At 39.1% G+C, this 8,182-nt stretch overlaps 1 pseudogene across 1 annotated transcript in view; it reads left to right on the top strand.

Annotated features, from left to right (window-relative positions):
• Positions 1 to 255: 255 nt before the first annotated feature.
• Positions 256 to 8,182, top strand: part of LOC308352459 (ferroportin-like) — a 29,285-nt pseudogene continuing 21,358 nt past the window's right edge. The window contains exons 1-2 of the transcript in view: positions 256 to 271; positions 945 to 1,013. The product of the transcript in view is annotated as a ferroportin-like (transcript). The remainder of the gene's footprint in view (positions 272 to 944; positions 1,014 to 8,182) is intronic.

The raw sequence follows: 8,182 nt of genomic DNA, 5'->3' as shown, positions 1-8,182 counted from the left end.
GGTAGGTAGAGGGCTGATGGGAGTTCAAAAGAGCTCTCTAAAACAAAGAAGACACACTGGAGGTTGCAGGAGGAGACCATGAAGGCTGGGCTGGGGGATCAGGTGCCATTTTGGTGAGAGTGTCAGAAAGGCCAGAATGAAGAGTGGCGGTCAAGATGGGTAGAAGGGAAGTGGAGAGAGTTCCTGGATAAACAGCTGAGAGAAGCTCCAGCCTCCAGCTCTGTGGACGTAGTGGGTGTGTTTAAAAGGCCCAACATGAGGCACCCTGCAGGTGAGAATCCACAGTGGGGCACAGTGGATGATTCGCTCCTCCTCCCTGTTCCTTTTGGGAAGGAGGGAGCCTCCCTTTGGGCTGCTCCATCCTCCCTACTTGCTACTCTAACTTTTGTGCTTTGCACCCCAACCTCTGCATTTTCTTGTTGGCAAGACTCTCATGCCCAGCTCAGAAAGCTCTCTCTACCCCAAACCTCCTTATGAGCTCAACTCTCGCTTGACACTCAGATTTCGCTCAGGAGTGACATCCACTTAAAGCCGCTGTTCTGCCTTCCCATCTGGAGGTGCTGCTGTTGCCGTGTTCTTCCATTATACTCTGGGCTACTCACTTTAAAGCCTGGATTGCAGTATGAAGTCTTGCTTCCTTCTCTGCCTCCATTTCTAGACTTAAGAAATAGGATGTGGCTAACTATTCCCGTGGTGGTCACTCAGGAGAATGAAGACTGCTTTGAAAAACAAAATAGAAGCCCTGAGAATCCCCTAATGTGTTTAGTAAAACCATGAGCTTTTCTGTTGCCTGTATTTTTAGTTAGCACGGGGCTATGCTCTCAAAGAAAATTCACACCAAACAGGAATTTACTTTCTCTGAGTTAATGGCCGATATTATTTAAAGAAATATATATACATATTACTACTTAATAACATTTGTCATTTGGATATATGTGTTTTAGGAGCAACTTTGATCTACCTCATGAGTCAAAGATTTTTGATTTATGTAAGCTGTGTCTTGTCAATAATGGGTAAGATCATTCAAATTGAAATTGATGTATTTTGAATGGTTATGAGAACTGGAATAGGCCATTAGAATGTCTCAACATATCTGATACAAGATGCCTGTATATTTTTGTTAAAAAGTGTTTTGAATTACCAACTCTAGCTCAGAGAGAGAAAGGTGCATAAAACATACATGTGTCAGGAATGCTTATAAGAAATAAAGTGAATACATGAAACCACCACCCAAGTAAAAAACTAGGATGTAGCCCACACCTAAGATTAGTCCCTCATGGAGCCCTTCCCAATCACGCTCCTTCCTCACCAACGAGAAATGCCATGAGCCTCACTTTTCCTTGCTTTTCACTTCTTTGCTCTTTGTAAAGAGCAAATTACACTTTGCTCAGTGTAATTTTGCCACTGCTGTAGGCATCCCTAAACGAGTTGGGTTTAGTTCAAGTTTGGTTTGAGCGTTCTGTAAATGCAGTACTACCATATATACTCTACTGTGTCTTCTTTTCTTTAACATTATTTTCGTGATATCCATGTTGTTACAAATAACCCTGGGTTGGTACCTTTCATTGCCATATAGTATTTCAATATATAATAAACCACAAGTTATTTTATTCATTTTTCCAAGGAGTCAAATTTTGGCTTTATTAAGCATTTTTATTGTACCTTCATTTTTCTCGTTTATTAATTTCTGCTCTTTATCATTTTTCTTCTATTTTCTTTGGGCTAAATTTGCTGTTCCTTTTCTGACATCTTAATATAGATACTTAGCTCATCAAATTCGCCTTTCTTTTCTATATCTGTATTTAAGACTGTAAATTTCTCTTTAAGCAGTATTTCAGCTGCATCTGACAAATTTTGATATGCTTTGTTAAAAATATTTTATAATGTCTTTTGTGATTGCTGGCTTGACCAATGGATTTTTTTAAAATATATTTTTAAATTTACAAACAGATGAGGAATTTCAATTTTTTTTCTTATTGACTTTTAGCTTAATTGCCTTGAGGTCAGAGAATGTCCTCTGTGTGGTTCAATACTTTGAAATTAAGATTTGTTATATGATCTATTAGGTGGCCAGTTCCTACAAATGTTTCACATACTTTAAAAGTCTGTGTATTCTGATATTGCTGGGTACAATTTTTTTTAATAATCTTTAAGTAGAATACACACACATACACACACACCCCTACACACTGTATTTTTCTTCTTCAGTCAGTTACCAAGAGGCAGGTTGTGAGTTAAAATCTCCCACAGAGATTGTCTTTTTCTTCTTTTAATTCTACACGTTTTTGAGACATACAAAACTGGAATTTTATTAAGTACATACAAAACTGGAATTTTTATATCTTCCTAATGGAGTGAGCCTTTGTCATTATGAAATGATCCTTTTATTTTAAGCAATGCTTTTTTCCCCCCCTTTAAACTCTACTTTGTCTGATGCTAATTTAGTGAATTCTTTTTGGTTAGTGTTGGCATAGTATATGATTACCATCTTTTCAATCTGATTTTTTATTAATTATTTTTATTAATATAAAATGTATTATTTGCCCCTGGGTCAATCTGATTTTTTTTGTTTTAATATGTCTCTTGTAAATAGCACCTAGTTGTGTATTTTGTTTAATTTTTTTTTATTTATAAGATTTATTTTTATTTATTTTAAAGAGGGACAGGGAGGGATGGAGGGAGAGGGAAAGAGGGTCCTAAGCACACTCTGCATAGAGCACTGAGTCCAATGCAGGGCTCATCCCTCCACCCTGAGATCATGACCTGAGCTGAAACCAAGAGCCAGATATTCAACCAACTGAGCCATGCAGGCACCCCTCTAGTTGTATTTTAAAATCCAGTTTGTTAATCTTTATCCTTTAACTGGAACATTTAAATTCATTTATATTTAATGATGACTAGTTATATACTTAAGCTAAACATACCATGTTATTTTGTGTTTTCTATTTGTCTGGCTTATTATGGTTTTTTCTTCTTTTTCATCCTATGTTCTTACCATTTTCCCCCTCGATTTATCTTTCTGTGTTCTATTTTGGATTTTTCTTTCCACATATCTACAGTTAACTGATTTTTCTTAAGTTATAATCTGCTATAGAACCTATCAATTGCATTTTTTAATTTTTTAATTTTTAAAATTAGCATATAATATATTATTTGCTTCAGAGATACAGGTCTGTGAATCATCAGTTTTACACAATTCACAGCACTCACCATAGCACATACCCTCCCCAATATCCCCAACCCAGCCACCCTATCCTTTTCCCCCAATCCCCCCAGCAACCCTCAGTTTGTTCTGAGATTAAGAGTCTCTTATGGTGGGCGCCTGGGTGGCTCAGTTGGTTAAGTGACTGCCTTCAGCTCAGGTCATGATCCTGGAGTCCTGGGATTGAGTCCCACATCAGGCTTTCTGCTCAGCAGGAAGTCTGATTCTTCCTCTGACCCTTCCCTTCTCATGTTCTCTTTCTCTCTCTCTCATTCTCTCTCTCAAATAAATAAATAATATCTTAAAAAAAAAAAGAGTCTCATGGTTTGTCTCCCTCCCGATCCCATCTTGTTTTATTTTTTCCCTCCCTTCCACCTGCGACCCCTGCCATCCCTCTCAAATTCCTTATATCAGAGAGATCATATAATAATTGTCTTTCTCTGATTGACTTATTTCGCTCAGCATAATGCCCTTTAGTTCCATCCATGTTGTTGCAGATGGCAAGATTTGGGGGTATTTTTGATGGCTGCATAGTATTCCATTATACACCACATCTTCTTTATCCATTCATCTGTTGATGGACATCTAGGTTCTTTGCTTTTTGATAAGTCTGGCCAGGGTTTTGTCAATCTTACTAATTCTTTCAAAGAACCAGCTCCTATTTTAGTTGATCTGTTCTACTGTTCTTTTGGTTTCTATTTCATTGATTTCTGCTCATTATTTCTCTTCTCCTGCTGGGTTTAGGCTTTCTTTGCTGTTCTCTTCCCAGCTCCTTTAGGTGTAGGGTTAGGTTGTGTACTTGAGACCTTTTTTGTTTCTTGAGAAAGGCTTGTATTGCTATATACTTTCCTCTCAGGACTGCCTTTGCTGTGTCCCAAAGATTTTGAACAGTTGTGTTTTCATTTCATTTCCATGAATTTTTAAAATTCTTCTTTAATTTCCTGGTTGACCCATTCATTCTTAGCAGGATGCTCTTTAGACTCCATGTATTTGAGTTCTTTCCAACTTTCCTCTTGTGGTTGAGTTCTAGTTTAAAAGCATTGTGGTCTGAAATATGCAGGGAATGATCACAGTCTTTTGGTACCAGTTGAGAACTGATTTGTGACCCAGGATGTGATCTGTTCTGGAGAATGTTCCATGTGCACTAGAGTAGAATGTGTATTCTGTTGCTTTTGGATGGAATGTTCTGAATATATCTGGGATGTCCATCTGGTCCAGTTGTGTCATTTAAGTCCTTTATTTCCTTGTTGATCTTTTGCATAGATGATCTGTCCATTTCAGTGAGGGGGGTTGTTAAAGTCCCCTACTATTATTGTATTATTGTCAATGTGTTTCTTTGATTTTGTTATTAATTGGTTTATATAATTGGCTGCTCCCATGTTAGGGCCATAGATACTTAACATTGTCAGATCTTCTTGTTGGACAGACCCTTTAAGTATGATATAGTGTCCTTCCTCATCTCTTATTACAGTCTTTGGCTTAAAATCTAATTTATCTGATATAAGGATTATCACCCCAGCTTTCTTTTGATGTCCATTAGCATGGTAGATGGTTTTCTACCCCCTCACTTTAAATCTGGAGGTGTCTTCGGGTCTAAAATGAGTTTCTTGCAGACAGCATATTGATGGGTCTTGTATTTTTATCCATTCTGATACCCTGTGTCTTTGGATTGGGGCATTTATCCCATTTACGTTCAGGGTAACTATGGAAAGATAATAAATTTAGTGCCATTGTATTGCCTGTAAGATGATTGTTACTGTATATTGTCTCTGCTCCTTTCTGGTCTGTTACCGTTAGGCTCTCTCTTTGCTTTTCAGATCCTTTTCAGTATTTCCTTTAGGGCTGGTTTGGTGTCTGCAAATTCTTTTAGTTCTTGTTTGTCCTGGAACTTTTTATCTCTCCTTCTAGTTTCAGTGACAGCCTAGCTGGATATAATATTCTTGGCTGCCTATTTTTCTCATTTAGTGCTCTGAATATATCATGCCAGTCCTTTCTGGCCTGCCAGATCTCTGTGGATAGGTCTGCTGCCAATCTTATATTTCTACTTTTGTATGTTACAGACCTCTTGTCCTGAGCTACTTTCAGGATTTTCTCTTTGTCATTGAAACTTGTAAGTTTTACTATTAGATGACAGGGTGTGGACCTATTTTTATTGATTTTGTGGGGTGTTTTCTGTGCCTCCTGGATTTTGATGCTTGTTTCCTTCCCTAGATTAGGGAAATTCTCTACTATAATTTGCTCCTGTATACCTTTTGCCCCTCTCTCTCTTTCTTCGTCTTCTGGGATCCCAATTACTCTAACATTGTTTAATATTGTGTTATCACTTATCTCTCGAATTCTCCCCTTGTGGTCCAGTAGTTGTTTATCTCTCCTTTTCTCAGCTTCTTTATTCTCCATCATTTGGTCTTCTATATCACTATCTCTCTTCTGCCTCATTTATCCTAGCACAAAAAACCTCCATTTTTTATTGTACCCAATTAATAACTTTTTTTATTTCAACTTGGTTAGATTTTAGTTCTTTTATTTCTCTAGAAAGGGATTTTATTTCTCCAGAAAGAGATTCTCTAGTATCTTCCATGCTTTTTTCAAGCCTAGCTAGGACCTTGATAATGGTCATTCTGAACTCCAGTTCTGACATATTGCTAGTGTCCATATTGATTAGGTCCCTAGCCATCGGTACTGCCTCTTGTTCTTTTTTTTGTGGTGAGTTTTTCTGCCTTGTCATTTTTTTCCAGATAAGAATAGATAAATGAGAGAACAAAATACTAAAAGGGTAGAAATGAAACCAGGAAAATATGCACTAACCAAATCAGAAGAGACCCGAAACCAGGGGGAGAAGAAAGGAGGAAAAAAAAGATATATATATTTACATATATATAATAAGTTATATTTTATATATATATACAAATATATACATAAACACATGATTTTGGGTGTATATTGGTCTGTTAGAAGAAACTGCCTCCCAAAATTTTAAAGAAAGAAAAACTTATATATATAGAAAAATAAGGGTAAAAACGTTGAAGGGATGGAATATGACTATAAAGATGAAAATTTTTTTTTTTTTTTTAAATTTTATTTATTTATTTGACAGAGAGAGAGAGAGAGATCACAAGTAGGAAGAGAGGCAGGCAGAGAGAGAGAGGAGGAAGCAGGCTCCCCACCAGCAGAGAGCCCGATGCGGGGCTCGATCCCAGGACCCTGGGACCATGACCTGAGCCGAAGGCAGAGGCTTTAACCCGCTGAGCCACCCAGGTGCCCCTAAAGATGAAAATTTTTAAAAAAGTTCTAAAAAAGGAATTGATAAGAAGTTGGTTGAAAAAAGAAAAAAGAGGGAAGAATGTGATCAGGCTGGAGACTAAAACAAAGTCATGCACTAGATTTAGAGTATATTTTGATTAGAAGAAACTGTATCCCAAAATTTTAAAGAAAGAAAAACCCATATGTATATAAAAAATAAGGTTAAATACAGTGAAGGGTTAGAATATGACAATAACAATGAAAGTTAAAAAAGATTTTTAAAAAGATACTGATAAAATAGTTAAAAATGTTAAAATAGGAAAGAGGAAAAGTTTTAAAAATAGAGTGTGAAAAAATAAAATTTAAAAAATTCAATTTTGATGGGGCGCCTGGGTGGCTCAGTGGGTTAAGCCTCTGCCTTCGGCTCAGGTCATGATCTCAGGGTCCTGGGATCGAGCCCCACATCAGGCTCTCTGCTCAGCAGGGAGCCTGCTTCCCCCCCTCTCTCTCTGCCTGCCTCTCTGCCTACTTGTGACCTCTGTCAAATAAATTTAAAAAGTATTTTAAAAAAATTTAATTTTGAAAGACTAAAGAATCATGGGGGGAAAAGCCATGAATTCTATGTGCTGTTTTCCCATAGCTCTGAAGTCTTGCAGTTCTCATTGATCAGTGAACTTGGTCTTGGCTGGATGTTCTTGCTGATCTTCTGGGGGAGGGACCTGTTGCTGTGGTTCTCAAATGTCTTTGCTGGAGGTGGAATTGCACTCCTCTTTCCAGGGGCCAGGCTAAGTAATTGGCGTGGGTTCCTCTCATGAGCTTTTGTTCCCTGAACACTTTCCGTAGAGCTCTGAAGTACGGGAATGAAAATGGCAGCCTCCCAATCTCTGGCCCCATGTGAGCCGAGAGCTCGGGGCCCCACTCCTCAGTGTGCCCTCAGAGAAAAGCAGTCAATTTCTCCCATCTCCCTGGTCTCCAGCCGCGCTCCTTGCTCACCTGGCATGTGACCGAGCATTTCTGTCTCGCAGGGCCCCATTTGGAGTCTCCAAACCCAGCAGATTCCTGCAGCACAATCCCACACCACTCCTTCCAGAGGAGGAAGGTGAGTCTCCCCGGATCTACCACTTGTGGGGTCCCTGCTTGAAGAGCAGTGACCCAGCTGTGCCTCATATCATGGTTTAAGGTAACCCCGAGCTGATAGCCCGCTCTTTGGCTCTGTCTCTGCATCCAGCTTCCCTACTCCTATACCTGGGAGCTCTGCCACACTCAGACACTCCCGGTCTTTCTGTGACCCCAAGGGACCTGAGACCACACTGTCCCCGTGAGGGCTCCACAACTACCACCCCCCCCCCCCCGGCTTAGCCTCGGGAGCAATGTCCCTCAGTGGAGCAGACTTCTGAAAGTTCTGATTTTGTGCTCTGCTGGTCTACTGCTTGCCGGGAGCTGGCCCCTTCTCCCAAGGTCTCTCTTCCCGTATAGCCCCTCAGCTCACTTCTCTGTATATCTGACCTTCCAGAAAGTGGTCAATTTTCTGTTCCTAGAACTGCTGCTCTTCTTCTCTTCAATATCCTGTTGATTTTGTAGGTGTTCAGAATGATTTGATAATTATCTAGCTGAACTCCTGGGACCCGATGATATTTAGGTCTCCTCCTCCTCTGCCATCTTGCTCCTCCCCCTCAACTGCATTTTAAATTTTAATTTCTATTGTTATATTTTTCTGTCCTAGAATTTCTATGTAGTTCT

The sequence above is a fragment of the Martes martes genome (genome assembly GCF_963455335.1).
Source record: "Martes martes genome assembly, chromosome: 11".
In the NCBI taxonomy this organism is placed as follows: domain Eukaryota; kingdom Metazoa; phylum Chordata; class Mammalia; order Carnivora; family Mustelidae; genus Martes; species Martes martes.
This window is presented reverse-complemented; position numbering and strand designations above follow the sequence as displayed.